The sequence below is a fragment of the Stomoxys calcitrans genome, chromosome 2, assembly GCF_963082655.1.
Source record: "Stomoxys calcitrans chromosome 2, idStoCalc2.1, whole genome shotgun sequence".
In the NCBI taxonomy this organism is placed as follows: Eukaryota; Metazoa; Arthropoda; class Insecta; order Diptera; family Muscidae; genus Stomoxys; species Stomoxys calcitrans.
Window position 1 is genome coordinate 207,482,860 of NC_081553.1, and position 21,515 is coordinate 207,504,374.

The window sequence follows — 21,515 nt, forward strand, 5'->3', positions numbered from 1 at the left end:
AGGGTAGTTTAAGTACCCCTTCCCAAAGGAAAGGGTAATTTAAGTACCCAAAGGAAAAGGTTGTTTAAGTACCCAAATAAAGGGTAGTTTAAGTACCCTTTCCCAAAGGAAAAGGTAGTTTTAGTACCCTCTCCCAAAATAAAGGATAGTTTTAGTACCCTTTCTCAAAGGAAATCATTTGTTGAAGGAAAGGCTGGTTTTAGTACGCTTTCTCAAAGGAAAGCGTAGTTTTTGTACTCTTTTTTTAAATGTATGGGTAGTTTTAGTACGCTTTCCCAAATGAATTAATGAATGAAAGATGATTCCAAGGACGGTTCTCTGAACCAAAGATGATTCCATGAACCAAAATTGTTTCCTGAACCACAGATGATAAGCTAAGGATGACACCCTAAACCAAACATGGTTTCCTGAACCAAAGATGGTTCCCCGAATCCAGGATGGTTTGATGAACTTAGAATAATTCCCAAAATCAAGAAGGATGGCTCGCGGAACTAAATTTGATTCCCTGAAACAAGGAGGTTCCCCACAACAACAATGGTTCCGTGAACTATGTATGGTTTCATAATTCAAAGATGATTCCAAAGATTGTTCCCCGAACCAAAAATGGTTCCCTAAACCAACTATAGTTCGCTGAACCAAAACGGGTTCCCTGAAATGAGGATGGTTTTCAGAATCAAGGATGGTTCCCTGAACTAAGAATGGTTCCCTGAACCAAGGATCGTTCCCTGAACCAAGGATGGTTCCCTGAACTTAGGATGGTTCCCTGTGCCAAAGATGGTTCCTTGAATGAAGGATGGTTCCCTGTGCCAAAGATGGTTCTTTGAATAAAGGATGGTTCCCCGAACTTAAGATGATACCCTGAAATTAGTATCTTGTAGTTGATACGATTTTGTTCATATTGGAGGCGAAAGCGGTAAAGGTGTATGCATATGCATTTTCTTTTCATTTGGGAAAGGGTAGTTTTAGTACCCTATCTTTTGGGAAAGGGTAGTTTTAGTACCCTATCCCAAAAGAAAGGGTAGTTGTAGTACCCTTTCGTAGCCTTTCTAAGAATTATAGAGTTATGTAGACTTCTAGATGGGTGAAGCGTTTCTGTTGTGAAAGTCTTCGAGGCCATCAGACTGTTAAGCGTCAGTCTTTGTTGAATTTAAGAGGATGAAGATTGCAGGAAAAGAGGTTGCTGACGACCTAGGAATAAGTAGAAAATGGATGGACTTAAGCATACTAAAAAGGTTTTTATTTCATTCCTTAAACATTTCTGTTGCCTTTCTTGCACCACTCTCTCTCGTAGCATATGCTCCCTAAGGTTAACACAACTTTTCTTAAAATCTCCCTCTTTTTTGAACATCATCTTAATATTGGCCCTGTTAAAAACACATTATCCTTTTTATTAGCTCATTTTTTATTTTCTCAACATTTGCCAAAGCCCATTCACAATGACCTTTTTGGAAAAAAAACTGCCCACCTTTGTATATTCTTCTTAAGGCATAGAAAAAGAAACACAAAAGTACCTCACTTCCGTTTCCTTCTTCACCAATAGAACAACAACAACAATATACCCAAGAACTTCTTAATGCCTAAAGGTCTATAAATTTAAAATAAAAAAGAAGACATTCAAGCCAAAATGAAAATGGCCAACAAAATTAACACATAAATATCCACGTCATGACCACTTGGCCAGGCATTCGAAAAACTGCCATTGTTGTAGTTATCTCCCCTCAATTTTGTACCTCCTGGAGGGGAGAATGGATGGATGTTTGACTTTTTATGTTGTTGCTGCTGTTCAATTTTACCTGGAAAATAAATAAAAAAAAATACAGTTGAAAGAAAAAAAATGTGTGTTAAACTGTGAATACTTACTTGAAATCTATGAATGAATGTGAGTTTTTTTTTTTTTTGAAAGCGTGAAGCATAAAGAGAGCTTTTTTTCGACAACAATGCTACGAATTGGCAGTATCAGCTTGACTCCTGCGAGAGTGGTTTTCTATTCTCTATTTTTGTTAGGCGTTTCCGTCCGATTGAATACTGTCAAAGTTGTTCAAAGCCTTATTGTTGTATCTAGGTATTCAATGGCGATGGTGGTTTTTTTTAGCGGGAAATCTATTTGATTTCGTCCACCGGTCTGTGACATTTAGCAATACAAGCATAAATATCCACTAAATACCTTACTCTTCTTTAATTGGCCATTATAGAATATTTATTCCTCTAGCCGAAGTACAATAGATGTCGATCTTTTGCGTTTCTTCTCTAATCTCTGACACCCAGTTTCGAGATATCGCCACTTGTTCACTCCATGGAGTTTTGGTCTTCCTTTTTTGCGCATTCTATTATGGTCGCCTTCCAAAGACTTTTGCTGGAGCTTTTTTATCCATTCTGACAACATAACCTAGCCAACGCAACCGTTGTATTTTGATGCATTTAACTTTGCTATCGTTGTCATACAGCTCATACAGCCCCTGGTTCATACGACGCCTTTACTCTTCGTTAACGCAGACTGGTTTATATAGAATTCTTATCAAAGACGCAATTTTCATGAAATTTTCTCTAACAGTTTCATGAAATTTTCTCTAAATCGAATTGAATTTTATTTTTACGGTAGGATGGTTACCTGTATCAAGAATGGTTCCCTGAACCAAGTATAGTTCCATGAATCATCGATGGTTCCCTGAACCAAAGATAGTTAACTAGATCAACGATAGTTCGCTGAACTAACGATGATTCGCTGAATTAAGAATGGCTCGCTGAACTAAGGATAATTCTCTGAACCAAGAATGGTTCCTAGTAACAAAAATGGTTGCCCTAAACATGAATGATTCTCTGAACCAAAATTGATTACTGGCACCAAAATGGTTCCCTGAACCAAAGATTGTTCCCTGTACCATATGATGATTCTCTCAACCAAAGGTGGTTCCCACACACAAAAATGCTTTCTTGAACTCAAGGTGGTTCTCTGTACAGAAGACGATTTCCTGAATCACACATGGTTCCCTGCACTAAATATGGTTCCCTAGCCAAAGATGATATTCTGAACCAAAAATCGTCTCCTGAACCAAAAATGATCCACTGAACCAAGGATTGTTTCCCGAACACAGGATGGTTCCCTGTACCAAAGATGGTTCCCCGAATCCAGTAGGGTTTGCTGAGCTTAGAATAATTCCCCAAACCAAGAATGGTTCCCTGAATCAAGGATGGCTCGCTGAACCAAGAATGGTTCTTTGAAACAAGTAGGTTCCCTAAAAGAAGGATGTTCCTTATATCAAGAATGGTTCCCTGAACCAAGTATGGTTCCACAAATCAAGGATGATTCCCTGATCCGAAAATTGCTCCCTAAACCAAAAATGATTCCTGAACCAACTATGGTTCGTTGAACCAAAACTGGTTTCCTAAAATAAGAATGGTTCCTTGAACCAAGGATGGTTCTCTGAACCAAGGATGGTTCCCTGAACCAAGGATGGTTCCCTGAACCAAGGATGGTTCCCTGAACCAAGGATGGTTCCCTGAACCAAGGATGGTTCCCTGAACCAAGGATGGTTCCCTGAACCAAGGATGGTTCCCTGAACCAAGGATGGTTCCCTGAACCAAGGATGGTTCCCTGAACCAAGGATGGTTCCCTGAACCAAGGATGGTTCCCTGAACCAAGGATGGTTCCCTGAACCAAGGATAGTCTGCGTACCAAAGATGACTACCTGAAACAAAGATTGTTCCCCGTACCTCGAACCAAGCATAGTTCTCTGAACCATGCATGATTTCCTGAACCAAGCATGTTTCTCTGTATCAAAGATGTTTCTCCGAACCAAAGACGGTTCTCTGAAGCAAATATGGTTCCCTGAACCAAAATTGTTTCCTGAACCAAAATTGTTTCCTGAACCAACGATGATTCTCTGAACTAAGGATGACTCCCTAAACCAAAGGTAGTTTCCGGAATCAAAGATGGTGCCCTGCACCAAAGTTGGTTCCCTTAATGAAGGATGGTTGCCCGAACTTAAAATGATACCCTGAACCAAGTATTCTTGTCGTTAATACGATTCTGTTCAGATTGGAGGCGAAATCGGTAAGGGTTCATTATATCGGACGTGCTCTTCGTTGCATGACTTCTTGGGGTATGGATTGGAAATGGCAGTTTTCAGCCATATATCAGGGCTGCCATGTTTGGTAGCTTGTGACGGATAAAGGGTCTCATGTATGTGATCTAGAGATGGTAAAAAGGTCTTCCTTGACATTCATGACTGGGGCTATGTGCATTACTGCGACAAGGTGGTTTGAGGTTATGATGGGAATCCAATCGATTTGTTTATAAGGGAGTCCACAGAGAGGACGCTGTTTAGACTATGATTCAAGGTGATTCCTTGACCCTAGGATAATTTCTATACAAAGGATGGTTCCCTGAGCCAAAGTTGACTCCCCGAACCAAGCATGATTCCTTGAACCAAGGATGTTTCCTTGAGCCAAGGATGAACTAAAGATAGTTTCCTGAACCAAGGATAGTTCCCTAAACCAAAAGATTATTCCTTGAACCGCATATAGTTCTTTGGGCTACATTTTGTCTGTGGGCTGAATTTCCATAAAATTTTTACTAAAGACAAAATTTTCATAGAATTTTTGATTGATAAAATTTCCATGAAAAAAATTTACGAAAATTTTTTCTAAAAACAATTTTTCTTAAATATTCTCTAAAGATAAAATTTCAATGTCTCCGAAATTTTTTCTAAAAACACAATTTTATTGAAATTTTCTCTAAACACAAAATTTTCCTGGAATTTTCCTTAAATAGAATTTCCCTGGAATTTTCCCTTAACGCAAAATTTACTTGAAATTTTCCTAAATCTAAATTTCTCTGAAATTTTTACTGAAATCAAAATTTTCCTTAAATTTTCTCCAAACATAAAATTTCCCGGAAAATTTCTCCAAAGACAAAATTTCGCGGAAAATTTCTCCAAAGACCAAATTTTGCGGAAAATTTCTCCAAAGACAAAATTTCCCGGAAATTTTCTCCAAAGACAAAATTTCCCTCTATTTTTTTTTCCAAAGAAAAAATTTCCGCTATTTTGTTGTATTTTAAAAAAATCTCCATGAAAATTGCCGTAAAAATTTGTCCTTGAAAAACATTCCCTGAAATTTTCCTTAAAGACAAAATTTTTCTATAATTTTCTCTAATTACAATTAGAGCGTTTTCTCTAATGAAAATTACCGTAAAAATTTGTCAAAACACAAACTTTCCCTGAAATTTTCACTAAAGACAAAGTTTCTCTAAAATTTTTCCAAACAAAGAACTTCCCTAAGATGTCCCTGAAAAATAGCCCTCCAATTTTTTTCAAAAAAAAAATTCCATTAATTTTCTCAAAAAGACAAACATTCCCTGAAATTTTCCTTAAAGACAAAATTTTTCTAAAATTTTCTCTAATGACAGAACTTTCCTCAAATGTCCCTGAAAATTTCTTCAAGGGTTAAAATTTCCATGAAATTCGCTCTAGAAACGAAATTTGCCTAAAATTTTCTCTGAAGAAAAAATATACCTAAAATTTGTTCTTAACTCAAAAATTTTCTGCAATTTCCATGAAATTTTCTCTAAGAACACAAAAAATCCATAAAATTTCCCCTATATGCAAAATCTCTCTGAAATTTTTTCGAAAGATAAAATTTTCCCAAAAATTTCTCTAAAAACAAAATTTTCCTTAAATTTTCTTTTAAAATAAAATTTCCCCAAAAATTTTCTTCGAAAACAAAATTATCCAAACATTTTTTTAAGAAAAAATTTCCCTAAAATTATCACTATCACTAAAAAAGCAAAATTTTCCTGAAATTTTCTCTTAAAATAAAATTTCCCCAAAATTTTTCTCTAAAGACAAAATAACCCTATATTTTTATTTCCCTAAAATTTCCTCTAAAGACAAAATTTCCATAAAATTATCACTAAACAAAATTTTCCTAAAAACAAAATTTTCCTGAAATTTTCTCTAAAAATTAAATTTCCCCACAATTTTTTTCTAAAGACAAAATTACCCTACATATAAAAAAAAAATAAAAAATTTCCCTGAAATTTCCTCTAGACAAAATTTCCATAAAATTATCAAAATTTCAAAAATTTCTTTAAAAACAAAATTTTCCTGAAATTTTCTCGATAAATAAAAATTTCCTAAAATTTTCTCTAAAAACAAAACTTCCATAAATTTTTTTTTTTCGGAAGAAAAAATTTGCATTAAATTTTCTCTTAAGACAAAATTCTTATGAAATTTGTTCTAAAGACAAAATTCTTATGAAATTTCTTCTAAAGACAGAATTTCCATGAAATTTTCTCCAAAGACAAAATTTCCCCGAAGTTTTATCTAAAAACAAAGTTTTCCTGAAATTTTTTCTAAAAACAAAATTTGCCCAAAATTTTTTCTAAAGACAAAATCTTCATGAAATTTTTTCTAAAGAAAAATTTCCCTATCGTTTTCTTTAAAGAAAAAATTTCCCTGAAATATTCTCTAACGTTCTAATTTTTCATGAAATTTCCTTCAAAATTTTGTTTATGGACTTCTTTTTTTATTAAATAAAGTGCTTACAAAATTCGTTTTTGTCCACGTTATGGCTTGGCAATAGCAATAATTTTTTTTTATTTGATTTTAAAACCATTCACGCATTTTGGTTTGGTTTTTTTTTTCATACCTTTCAAACAATTTTTTTGGCCAATTGACGTTAAAACGACATGACGCCGGATACTAAACTTGCAACAGATACCCTGGCGTTCTTTGAAAGTGACACTGACATACGCGCTTTGTTTTCTAGCATTGTGGCGGTTGTCAAACACTGGGTAGCATTTTTTTCCTTTTTCCAACCACACCGCAGGATTTTACTCCGGTAACAGTTCGAAGCCACTAAAGGTGGTAAACAAAGCATGAATTTAAGATTTTATTCTTTCTTTTGTTTTGTTTTTTGTTTAAATACTAATTTTTATTTCATCAGAATCTCCAACTCCCCTAAGGATAACCAGCTGCAGGGGAAAACAGAATAAGTGAGTGGGTGAGTGAGAATTGCTAAGGCTTCACTGGCGTAAATTTACTTGGGATGTTTTGTTTGCAAACCGCATTCGCAAATTAAAAATAAACAAAACATTGTTTTCGTTTTGTACCCATCTTGATGATGGTGATGATGATTTCTCCGGTGTGTTTTTATTATATTTTTCCACTCATCATCATAAGGTTTACGTTGCCATAATTATATCATTGTTTACTTGCATCTATGCCACAGATATACTTATAAGCATGTATCTGTCTGTCCGTCCATTCATCCAACCGACCATCTATGCTAGCAGCTTTCCTTCTTAGCTATTTCCAATCTTTTAGATGAACAACAAGAACAATATCTTTGGGGGGTTAAACAATATATGTTTGTCCTTCCTTTCCCTTGGCCCTTTGCCTGTCTGTCTGGAGGCCTTCATTTTCTTTTGGCTAAGAAAATGAAAAATCACGGATATCCTTTTTCTTTAATTATGCTGCTAAATTAAAAATATTCAAAACCAAATGAGTTTCAGCCAAATGTCACCAAAAATTTTGGTGTTTGCCATTTTTTTTATCCTCGCCCATAACCTAACGCTCTTGCTGAAAAGTACAGTTGTGGTCAGAAAAATACTTATGCAGCACAAAATGATTTTTTGAGAATTTTTTAGTGAAGATCAAAGAGGGAAGGAAATTTTCCATAAAAGTGAATCTTTTAGAAAATTAAGAAAAAAGTAAAATTTTAAGAAAATTTTCTATGAAAACCAAAAAACCAAAAATTCTTTTTATCTTACATGTAAAATTGCAAATGTTCCTAAAAACAGTTCATTAACGAACAAAAAACTTACTTCCAACATATCGAGAAGTGCTACCCAAATCATGAAATATCCAAAGTTTACAAATACTCCATTAACGAACAAAAAACTTACTCCCAACATATCGAAAAGTGCTACCCAAATCATGAGATATCCAAAGTTTACAAATACTCAAAATTTCAGGAAATTTTAAACTACAGTAAATTTGGAAAAACTTTTTTTCCAGTACTAAAAGCACTAGAAAATGATATGAAAAATTTATTTACCAAATTTGCAAAAGAATTTCTTTTCTAAAAATGGGAATTTTGAGCTAAAATCTCAAAAAAACAAGAATTTAACAAAAAAAAAATTTTTAAACTTGTGCTATTTTATTCCACACATATGTTGAAAGGTTAATTTTCAAATTTGCAAAAGAATTTCTATTCTAAAAATAAAAATTTTGCAATAAAATCCCAAAAAACAAGAATTAAAGAAAATATAATTTTCAACTTGTGCTATTTTATTCCACACATCTGTTGAAAGGTTACTTTTCAAAGAATGCCTTCTCCACGCTGTTTATGCCAAAGGCCCAGTGTCAAAAATTTAAATAAATGCGTTATAAAATCAACTTCCTGCAGACTTCATCTATCTTTGGCACAACAATAAGATGAAATATAAGCGCAAGAAAAGAAAAAAAGGAAACAAATAAACGTCTTGGAAATTCATGAAAAAACAAAGCTTCGACTGCCATTCCTTCCACTCATTTACTTTCTTGCTTGCTTCTTTTGTAAGCAGACAATAACACAATTCAAATAGCGCCTTGTTTGGATTTCATTTGGTCCTCTTTGGTTTTATCTCCTTGAAGGCTAAGGAAAAAAACCAAACTTGCACAGCTAACCACCCAAAAAAGACGCAATTGAAGACTGCATTTAACTGCCAATGCATACAAACGGCAAACGGACAAAGCATAGCTTAAAAAAACATGAAAATGTCCAGTTGGCGCATCAAAGACACCATTTTGAATACCAAATTTATTTTTTTTTAAAACACAAACTTTCTTCACCTTTTTCGCCCTCACCAAGAAAAAGTAAACTTGAAATAAAGAAAAAAATTATTATTTCCTTCGAAATGTAAAGTTTGGAGAAGGTTTTACGTTTTTTTTTTTTGGAATTTTTTTCTCTATACGCATTTGGGGCTAACATTATTAACACTTGAATAATTATGTTGCAGCCAAGGGTATGGTTGGGGTATTTTTGTTTTTACAAAATGAATTGTGGTTTTCTTTTGACAGAAAGGGACTTTTCTTTTTTGATAAAATCGTTGGAAAATACCGGGAACCGCCTTCCATGGGCTCAAGACCTTAAAATAGCAGCTATATCTTAATATGGCCTAATATGGACCACTATTGTTTCAAGAATCAAGGGGCCTATTGCAACACATTGTTGCATATTTCAGCGAAGGGCGGTGAAAATGCGCCCTCTATGGGCTCAAGACGCAAAAATGGGAAATCTCTCTATATGGCAGCTACATCTTAGTATGACTTGATATGGACCATTTTTGGTTCAAAAATCAAGGGGCCTATTGCAACATATATTCACACATACACAAATTTCGGCGAAAACCAGTGATAGGTGCGCCTTCTATGGGCTCAAGACCCTAAAACGGGAAATCTATACGGCAGCTATATGCAAATATGATCTGATATGGACCTAGTGAAACTCACTGTTCCAAATTTCAGCAGAATCGGAAAATAAATGCGACGGTCATGCGCCTAAGACCCTAAATAGACAGATCAGTCTATATGGCAGCTAACCTACCTAAATATGGTCCGAGGTAAATCATATTTGGTTAGGATGTGAAGGGGCGATCCCAAATTTCGGCGAAATCGGATAATGAATTTGACTTTTACTGACTCAAAACCCTAAACCGGCAGATCGGTCTATATGACAGCTATATCTAAATATGATAAGACATGGACCATATTTGGTTCAGATGTCGGGAGTCCTAGTGCAACTCACTGTTCCAAATGTCAGCAAAATCGGATAACAAATTCGACTTTTATGGGCTCAAAACCCTAAATTTGCAGATCGGTCTATATGGTAGCTATATCTCAATATGATCCGATATAAATCATATTTGCGTCAGATATCGGGAGGCCTATTGCAGCACGCTATTCCAAATTTCAGCGAAATCGGATAATGAATTCGACTTTTATGGCCTCAAGATCCTAAGTGGGCAGATCGGTCTATGTGGCAGCTATATCTAAATAAGATCCCTTATGGACCATAATTGGTTCAATAATCGGGAGGCGTAGTAAAACTTACTATTCCAAATCTCAACGAAATCGGGCAATGAATTCGACTTTTATGGGCTCAAGACCCTAAATAGGCAAATCGCTATATCTAAATATGATGCGATATAGATCGTATGTGGTTCAGATATCGAGGGGCCTAAACTGTATATCTGTGGTCCGACTATCGAAAATAGTCTTCAGTGCCAATAGTCCCCCGGCCTAAGACAACACCTACTCTGAAACTGTTATAATTTCCTTTTGTGGCACTTTCCCTCCATTGCCTTCGACCAAACTACTTAGATGTTAGTTAGTATTGGTCTAACTACGGACTAAGGCCACATGTCAAGCCTAATGCCCAACATTTGTAAGCCTTCTCAATACACTCATTGCGGATGTGGTATTTCCACTCACATTTCCTATCCAGGATCACTTCCGGATTTTTAAACTTGTCGGAAACGTGGTACTTCAAATTGCCACAGCTCCTTCTTTCTCGTAAACAGGCAGATCTCAGACTTATCTGGGTTCACATTCAGACCCTATCTCAGTCATTCCGACTACCGCGATGCCATGCTTGGGAACCGTCTAGTTGCCTTGTTTTATTTTAATAAATTGGGGTTATTCTTCCCCAAGAAGCAGTCACACTTCTTGATACTCTAAACTAAATATAAACAGGGGATACTCCCCTCATATCTATAAGTGCAGTCCGATTAAAGTTAAAGCTCAATGATAAGGGGAGTCCGATGCCGAGTCCGAACGGGTTCTAATTGAACCCAGGCGTTAGGCATCATAGGCGGACATGCTAACCTCTGCGCCACAGTGGCCTCTTTCTTGCACCTCTAGAGAGCGCAATTCTTATTTAATTTTGCTGAAATTTTGCGCGATGATTTTTCTTATGACCCCTAATAGATGTGCCAATATGGTCCGAATTAGTTCAAAATCTGATATATCTTCCATATAAACCGATCTCCCAATTACACTTCTTAAGCCTCTAAAGAGAGCAATTCTTATCCGATTTGGCTGAAATTTTGCACCATGACTTCTCCTATGAGAATAGATGTAGCAAGTATGGTCCATATCGATTCAAAATCTGATATAGCTACCACGTAAACCGAACTCCCGATTACACTTATTTAACCTTTAAGCAGCGCCACTCTTATCCGCTTTGAGTGACTTTTTCACCATGATTTCTTCTATGGCCTCCAACAGATGTAAAAAGTGTGGTCCGATTCAGATCAAAAACCTATGTGGCTCCCATATAAAGCGATCCGATGATACTTTTTCAGCCCCTAGAGGGCGCAATTCTTAACTGATACAGAATTTTGAAAATTTTGCACAATTTTTATCCGCTTTGAGTGACATTTTATTACCCTCCACCATAGGATGGGGGTATACTAATTTCATCATTCTATTTGTAACACCTCGAAATATTCATCTAAGACCCCATAAAGTTTATATATTCTTGATCGTTGTGACATTTTAAGTCGAACTAGCCGCTTGAAATTTTGCAGAAATACCTTTTATTAGTGTATGTTGGTTAGGATTGTAAATGGGCCAAATCGGTCCATGTTTTGATATAGCTGCCATATAAACCGATCTTGGGTCTTGACTTCTTGAGCCTCTAGAGAGCGCAATTCCCGTCCGATTTAATTTTGCACGCAGTGTTTTGTTATCACTTCCAACAACTGTGCTAACTATGGTTCAAATCGGTTTATAACCTGATGTAGCTACCATATAAACCGATCTTGGGTGTTGACTTCTTGAGCCTCTAGAGGGCGCAATTCTTATCCGATTTGACTGAAATTTTGCACATAGTGTTTTAGTATCACTTCTAACTACTGTGTTAAGTATGGTTCAAATTGGTCCATAACCTGGTATAGCTGCCATATAAACCGATCTTGGGTCTTGACTTCTTGAGCCTCTAGAGGGCGCAATTCTTACCCGATTGAAATGAAATTTTGCACGACGTGTTTTGTTATAATATCCAACAACTGTGCTAAGTATGATTCAATTCGGTTCATAATCTGATATAGCTGCCATATAAACCGATCTGGGATCTTGACTTTTTGAGCCTCTGGAGGTCGCAATTATTAGTACGCTCTTACTTGTTCAGCATGATTTCTCCTATGGCCTCCAACAGATATAAAAAGTATGGTCCGATTCAGATCAAAAACTTATATGCGCTCATATAAAGCGATGATTCTTTTTCAGCCCCTAGAGGGCGCATTTCTTAACTGACTCGGAATTTTGAAATTTTGCAGAACGATTTCTCCTATGACCTTCAACTATTGTGCTAAGTATAGTTGGAATCGCCCTATAACCTGATGAAGTTCCCATATAATCCCCATGGAGTCATGTGCATTTTTTAATCAATGCAATTTATGATTTTCTGCAAGTTGCCTTTAGGGTAGAGTCAGCGAAGCATATGATAAAAAAATTTGTTATCTTGGTTTCCGTATGGGGATCTACCTGACAAAAATGGGTTGGCACAAAAAATACCCTTAAAAGATATTGTATTAAACCTTAATTTTGGAGAAAAGAATACCTTTTGTCTGTGTGTCATTCCAATAAGTTATAATTTATAGTACTTTACCACATAGCGGTGATTTTTTCTTTGTTTATGGTGACAAACCAACTTTTACAACGGATAAGAGTGCATGTATGGGCCTTTATTAATTAAATGACTATAATAAATAAACAATTTACAATGATGATTAAAATTTCACTTTCATGGCCTATGAACATTTAATGATATTTTTTTGTTTTGTTCTAATAAAACAAACTGGGCAGTTCCCCTTACCTTTGGTAAGCAAAATTATGTTAACAATGAGTAGTAAATTTAACCGCTAGCCTTTTGGATTTTTAATAAAATTGAGTTTAGAACATTGCGATTTTCGAAATTTTGACAAACAACCTCTTTTCTACAGAAACTCATGAAATGGCCAAAAGTTTCGTAGTGCTACTGAAGCAACCCTACAGTAGTAACATATGGCAACCCTACAGTAACAGTACCTACTGTATGTATGATGCAAGAGGGAAGGAGCAACAGGCTATATAATTTATTGATATCGCAAGGGCGGCGGACCCTCCCCCTTATCCCAAAAGTACCACCCAAAAATAAAAGTAGACCGATCAGGACAATATGGAACTCAAATGAAATATATTCGGGATTAGAACAGAAATATGATATCAAAAGTTGGATCCAAGTAACTGGGGGGCCGCCCCTACCCCAAAACCCCCAAAAATAGGTTTATTGGACGATAATGACCATATGAGACTCGAATGAAAGGCATTCGGGAATAGATTACGAAGGAGGTATAGACTTTATAGTATGTTGATATTGGAGTGGGGGTAGACCCACCCCCTTACCCCAAAAGTACGACCCAAAAATAACAATGAACCGATCGTTCAATATGGGTCTCAAATGAAAAGCATTCAAAAGTAGAATACGAATTTCATATCAAAAAATGGGTCCAAGTAACTGGGAGACCGCTCTGACCCCAAAACACCCTAAAATAGGTTTATTGGTCGATAATAACAACATGGGACTCGAATGGAAGGTATTCGGGAGTAGATTACGAATATGCTCAGGAAAGAGGTATATGCTTTATAATTTGTTGATATTGGAGTGGGGGCAGACCCTCCCCCGTTACCCCAAAAACACCACCCAAAATCAAAAGTGGACCGATGGGGACAATATTGCTATCAAATGAAAGCTATTGGAGAGTAGAATATGAATATGGTATTAAAAGATAGGTCCAAGGACCTCAGGGCCACTCCAAAACCAAAAGTTTCCTAAACAAACATGTGGGACATACATATCAATAGGGGACTCAAATGATGTTTAACTATTTGCGGGTCGCTCAACCCCAAAAGGCTCACCAAATGGGAATTTTAGTCGGTCATAGCTATATAAGTCTCAAATGAAAGTAATTTGGGAGTTGATTACGAATATGACATTAAAGTTTGTGTCCAAGAATCTAGGTGACGCTTTACCTCCAAAAATCGCCTTCAATAGATTATTTGACCAATTAAAACAATGGGGTATCGAATGATAGTTATTTTTGAGCAGAGTGGGTCATTTAAATATGTGCTCAAGTGGCAGATGGAGTGTGGCGCACAACCCTCATATAGACTCCTTCCACCAAACGGATGTATGCACCAATCATGTTATAGGCGTTAAGCCACTCCAAGCGAGTAGTACCACTAACATTTCAGTTAGCGCCATCTACTGGCTGTTTTAAAAGGCTGGTTTCAAATGGATTTAGTTGATCCAATTCAAAACAGCCAATAAATGACGCTAAATTGGAGAAGCCAACATGAACAGCAAGAGGACAGAGTGGTCAAAATTGATCATACAGCAGTTGTCTTCGTTATGACTTCGTTGCGGTTGTTTGCGGTATTATTTTTTTAACTTTCTCTCTCTAAGATGGTCCTTAACAATACTTTTCAAAAACATCTGATCTCGGAGATGGGTAGGGCGATTAAAGCGAAATGTTGTTGGCACTTTTACATCAACCTAAAATCAAAAATTTTGTATCACAATCTGAGGTGGGGTGCCTAGGAGGGCCGCCCACCCCCAAAACCTGCCAAACGGATTTATAGACCAATCACTACAATATGGGTATCAAGTTAAAGGTATTTGAGAGTAGAAATCGAATCTGATATCAAATTGTTGGACTAAGTGTTTCGTTGGTCAACCCTCACCTAAAAAACCCCTCAAATCGGACATATTTACCGACCACCGCAGTATGAATCTTAAATGAAAGGTCTATGGGAGTAGAGCACGAAATAGACTTTCACTTTTCAACCCAAGTCTCTGGGGATTAACTACACCCTTAAACAGGACTTTTACTTCTTGGGGTTTAAATAAGATGTATTTGAGAGTAGAAAAATCCACAAGAAAATTGGAATACATTTTAAACTGAAATTAGGCAGAAATTTCCAAATTAAAAGTACTTTTCTCCCAAATAGCATTATCGGGCGCAGCGGAGCGGGCCGAGCTCAGCTAGTTTTATATATAAAAAAATTGTGTTTTTTTGTCGATTTGTTTGTGTGTCCCTTATAGACTCAAAAACAGCTGAACCGATTTTCTTGAAATTTTCATAGATGGTTTATAATGATCCCGTGGTGAAAATAGGTTACTGTATTATTTGATATCTAAAGGGGGGCGGACCGTCCCCCTTACCCTAATTTTCAGAAACGCCAGATCTCGAAGGTGGGTGCTGTGCACTCTTATGTTATGTTATGTGCCGTCTTACAGTAACCTAAAAACTAAAATTTGGTATCCAAATTTCGGGTGAGTGCCTAGGGGGGCTACCACACCCCAAAACCCACCAAGTATACATATAAACCAATCATGACAATATGGGACTCAATTGAAAGGTATTTAAAAGTAAAAAAAAACATATCCCATATCCAATTGTGGGACCAAGTATTTGGGAGACCACCCCAGAATCTAAAACAGGCCTCAATTGGATATATTTATTGACCATGGTAATGGGGGCTCAAATGAAAGGTATTTGAGAGTAGAATACAAATCTTATATCCAAATGTGGGACCAAGTTTCTGAGGGTCCACCCCTTCCCCAAAACACCGCCCAAACAGGACGTATTTACTGACCATGGCAATATGGGGTTTAAATAAAAGGTATTTGAATGTAAAATACGAATCTGATACCCAAATGTGGGACCAAGTGTTTGGGGGCCGCCCTTCCCCAAAACACCCCCCAAACAGGACTTATTTACTGACCATGGCAATATGTGGCTCAAATGAAATGTCTTCGGAAGTAAAGGACGAATCTGATATCAATATTCGGGAAAAGGTGTCTATGTGGCCACCCCACCCCCCCTAAAACCACCCATATGGGAAGTATTTGCTGATTTTTGCAATATGGGGCATAAAAAAGAGGTATTTTAGGGTAAAACAAAAATCTGATATATATTTTCAAGGTCTAGTCACTAATCGGCCGCCCCATCCCCCAAAACACCCTCAAATCGGTCATGTTTGTCGACTATGGAAATATGGGGTTCAAATGAAAGGTAATTGGGAGTAGACCACGTATCTGATATCAACATTCGGAACCAAATCTCTAGGGGCGTCCCACCGCCATAATTACCCCCCAAAATAGGACTTATTGGCTCACCAAGACGATTTGGGTCTTCAAGAGAGGGCTAAGTGTTTGGGGGACCACCGCACTCCCCAAAACACCCCTTAATCGGGCATATTTACCGACCATGTCAATGTGGGGCTCAAATGAAAGGTATAGGGAAATAAAGTGTGAACTTGGTACCCACTTTCAGGACCAATTTTCTGGGGTCTTCCCCTTTCCCAAAATACCCCACAAACAGCAATTATTTACTGACCATCGCAATATGGGGCTCAAATAAAGGTATTTGGGAGAAGAATACGAATCGTATATCCAAATGTGAGACCATGTATTTGGGGCACCGCCCCTTCCCCAAAACTCCCCCCAAAGCGTAAAAATTTACAGACCATGGCAATATGTGGCTGAAATGAAAGGTATTTGAGATTAGAAAACGAATTTGATAACCAATTTTGGGGTCAAGTGGTAAGGGGACGCCTCAACCTATAAACTCTCCTAAAAACAATGACAATATAGTGCACGATGCTGATATTTATTTCAGGGCAAAGATGATCCCCCAGATCATCTCACCCCCGAAAACTCTTCTAAATTGGACATCATGAGAATATAGGGCTGAAATAAAGTCTTTTAAGAATGGAGTACATCTAATATCCAAACTTAAATGACCTTAAACCCTCCGAGCGAATTCGTAGACAAATAGAGATCATATGGGATTCAGATAAAGGCTCTTATATTGTTATACTATTGGGTTGCCCAAAAAGTAATTGCGGATTTTTCATATAGTCGGCGTTGACAAATTTTTTCAAATTTTTTTTCTTTCTTCTGTCAGTTATCAGCTGTTACTTTTAGCTTGCTTTAGAAAAAAAGTGTAAAAAAAGTATATTTGATAAAAGTTTATTCTAAGTTTTATTAAAAATGCATTTACTTTCTTTTAAAAAATCCGCAATTACTTTAGTTAAGCAATATGCATATACTATTTTCGTAGCTTGGTACTTCACTAAAAGCTCTTTAATTGTCGAAAATAAATATTCATAGGATAGTTTTGTTCCATATAAAGTAAAAGAAGGCGCAGCGGAGCGGGCCCAATCCAGCTAGTTCATTAATAAAATTTGGATCATTTGACCATACATTCCTCTCGCTGCACTCGGTTTTTGTAAGACAACACAAAAAAAAAATCAAAAACGTTATTCTTGTTAAAAAATATACCATTTTCAATATAAAATGCAAACAAAGACATACTTTTATGCCAATTTATCATTCTATAAATATATTTTTATTTAAGTTTTTTTTTATGCCAAAAAAATTTAAGATAATCTATTTTGAATTTTTGTCTTAGCGGTGGCCTCACGCGTTGTTTTCTTTTGAAGAATTTTCTCACATTTGCCGGCTGTTTAAAAAAAAATCCATTTTAATGTCAGCATTTGATATGTTGAATTTATTTGTTCACATCGGTGGTAGTCATCAAAAACCAGCAACAAAACACAATGACTGCAAAGCCATTTGTTGAGAGACAAATTTTTTGATATGAAGAATTGATAGACTTACAAACTATCTTTGATGTCATTATTTTATATTATGTCGCTGGGGTTAAATGGATTCAGATTCAAATTTAAAATAAATTAAAATCATTTGTATGTGGGGAAAAAAGGCTTTAGGTGATTTATTGTCAATGTTTAAAGGCATAAGGCGATTTAGTATTTGCAATCTTATATATAAAAATCATTTTGTGTTTGTTTGTAGGTTTGTTTGTTTGTTTGTTTGTTTGTTGGTTTGTATGTTTGTGTATTCCTTATAGACTCAGAAACGGCTGAACCGAGATTCTTGAAATTTTCACAGATGGTGCATAATGATCCCGTGGTGAAAATAGGGTACTACATTTTTTGATATCTGAAGGGGGGGCGGACCCTCCCCCTTACCCTAATTTTCAGAAACGCCAGATCTCGGAGATGGGTGGTGCGATTTAAGCTAAATTTTGTGTGCTCTTATATATTGTAATCTAAAAATAAAAATTTGGTATCCAAATTTCGGATGAGGTACCTAGGGGAGGCCGCCCCACCCAAAAACCTACCAAACATATATTTACACCAATCACGGCAATATGGGACTCAAATGAAAGGTATTTAGGATAAGAAAACCTATCTGATATGCATTTGTCGAACCAAGTGCTAGGGCGACCACCGCAAGCCCCAAAACACCCCTAAATCGGACATATTTACCGACCATGGAAATATGGGACTCAAATGAAAGGTATTTGCGAGTAGAATACGAATCTGATATCCAAATGTGGGACCACGTTTCTGGGGGTCCACCCCTTCCCCAAAACACCCCCCTAAACAGGACTTATTTACTGACCATGGGAATATGGGGCTTAAATAAAAAGTATTTGAGTGCAGAATACGAATCTGATATCCAAATATGAGACCAAGTGTTTGGGGGGCCGCCTCTCCCCCAAAAACATCCCCCAAAGGGGACACATTTACGACCATATCCACATGGGGCTCAAATGAAAGGTATTTGGGAGTAAAGCACAAATCTGATATCAATATTCGGGAAAAGTGTCTATGGGGGGGCAGCCTCTCCCCAAAAACCTCCTCCACAGGGGCCAAATTTACTACCATAGCCATATGGGGCTCAAATGAAAGGTCTTTGGGAGTAAAGCACGAATCTGATATCAATATTTGGGAAAAGTGTCTGTGGGGCCACACCACCCCTTTGGGAGTAAAGCACGAATCTGATATCAATATTTGGGAAAAGTGTCTATGGGGCCACACCACCCCCACAACACCACCCAAATAGGAAGTATTTGCTGACTTTTGCAATATGAGGCTCAAATAAGAGGGTTTTTAAAGTGGAACACGAATCCGATATATATTTTCAAGGCCAACTCACAGAGTGCCCGCCCATCCCCCAAAACACCCCCCAAGACGGTCATGTTTGGCGACTATGGAAATATGGGGCTCAAATTAAAGGTGTTTGGGAGTAGACCACGTAGCTGTTATCAACATTAGGGACCAACTGTCTAGGGGACGTCCCACCACCATAACAACCCCCAAACAGGACGTATTTGCTCACCAAGACAATTTGGGTCTTAAAGAGAGTCTAAATATTTTTAGTTTTTAAGGCCAATACCCCAAACCGGGCATATTTGCTGACTTTTGCAATAAGGAGTTTAAATGAGATTTGAAACGAATTGGATATCCAATTTTGAGCCCAATGGCAATATGGGGTTCAAATAAATGATATATAGATATATGATATATTTTCCGGGCTTAGTGATTGGGCGACCACCCCAATCCCCAAAACACCCCTAAATCGGGCATATTTACCGACCATGACAATGTGGGTCTAAATGAAAACTATTGGGGGGTAGAGTAAGAATTGGAGCGGGCCCGGGTCAGCTAGTTAATTATAAAACTTAAGATATTATCATTATTTAAGAGCAAAACCAAAAAGAAAAATTGAAGGTCATACAGCGAGGTGTTCAACAAATTATATCGAAAAATTGGTTAATGTGCGAACTACAAAAGATTATGTGACGATGCGGAGTATACTTCACACAAGTAATAGAAATCTAATCACTACCCAACACACAATGTGCGGAGAGACACACTGATCCAATCTTTAGACCAGTACCAGGTGGACCTGGTCCTTAGAGACTGGATAAACCATATGCTAAAGAACAGGTGGATAAATGGTATATTCCATGGCATAAATATAAGGGAGAAGTGGTACAGGGCACGCCACAGGGGGGGGGGGGGGGGGGGGGGGGGGGGGGTCATTTTATGGCCACTCCTATGGGTGACCACCATAAGTGACCTATTACGGATGCTGACTGAGGGGGGATTTGAACCCGTCTGCTATGCAGACGATGTTATAATACTTCTAAGGGGTAAGGATTCGAACTAGCTATGCAGAAGGGCCGAAAGAGTCTTGCATATGGCATATGACTGGGCTAGACCCAGAGGTCTCAATGTTAACCCAGAGAAGACTGAAATATGCCTGTTCACGAGGAAGACGAAGGTGGCTCTCCCACCTTTAACGCACCACGTTTCCTCAATTAGAGGATTTCGATATCTGACAAGGTCAAATACTTAGGTGCTGTTGGACAGGAAACTGAATTGGAAGTGTCACATTCAGGAGCGTACTGAGAAGGCTCACAGATGTTGGGCACTATGTAGACGTGCCGTAGGCCTGCAATGGGGCCTGAATCTTAGTCCACTGGCTCTACAGGAGCGTGATTACACCAATACTTACTTACGCCTCAGTAGTTTGATGGACATAAGGATCATACAACAGGTTCAGAAAACATGTTGTCTTGGCATAGGCGGAGCGATGAGGACCACGCCCACTAGGGCACTGAAGACTATTCTAGATATCCGAACCATTGACATACAGATTAAGTGTGAGGCGGCCACTGCGTCTATGAGACTTAAGGCGATGGGAGAATGGATTGAAAATGGGAGCAGCTCATACCATGGCGGTATAATCAAGGCGACGATAGGAAACCTGGAAGGACCTGGAAGAGGTTTCCGATCAAATACCTGAGATTAACTTTGAAGTCGAATGCGAGGCACTGCTGCTAGCGGCTCAGTCTTGCATTGACGGAATACTTGTACTGCCATCTGGAAGATCATGTTACACGGATAGATCAAAGCTAGAGGACAGAGTGGGCCTGGGGGATTACATTGAGAATCCAGGGACTGAGATCTGTTTTAGACTGCCTGACCATAATACGGTCCTGGCGGCGGAGATCCGGGCGATCACGGAATGCGTGAAGTGGTGGGGTGCTAACGCGACGAGGACGTCGATTGTGAAAATCTTTACCGACAGTAAAATTGTCATAAGGGCAATAACAACCAGGACGGTAAGGTCACGAACAGTCTTGCAGTGTAAGAAGGAGACTAACGCTTTCTCTGAGGATGGGAAAATCCGGAGTAAGGGGAATTGAAAGGGCAGACGATTTGGCGGTGAAGGCCAGAGGACTGCCGTCAATGAACTTGGTTAATCCGAAGCCTTTCGGGTCGACGCAGTCTGAGTTAAGGAAGTGGGCGACGAATGCGCATGCAATATTGTGAAACAGCTAAACGGTCGGAAGGACGGCGAAAATCCTATGGGGGGATGCAGATCGTGAGAAGACGAGGCTATTACTGAGAGGAAGCAAGAAGGAGGTCAGTATAGCTATTAGTATCATAACGGGACACATAGGACTACGAGCTCACTTATGTAAAATCGGTGCGGCAAGTGATAGTGTAGGGCATGCAGGGAAGATGATGGGACGTTGGAGCATTTCCTTTGTCATTGCCCGGCTTTCGCGTCTAACAGATACCGGTACTTAGGTGGAGATACAA

The 21,515-nt window shown here is 37.8% G+C and overlaps 1 protein-coding gene across 1 annotated transcript in view; it reads left to right on the plus strand.

Annotated features, from left to right (window-relative positions):
* The window catches only part of LOC106082480 (bromodomain-containing protein DDB_G0270170), a 118,364-nt gene that overhangs the window by 26,720 nt on the left and 70,129 nt on the right, over nt 1–21,515 (plus strand). The gene's annotated exons all lie outside the window — the stretch shown is intronic.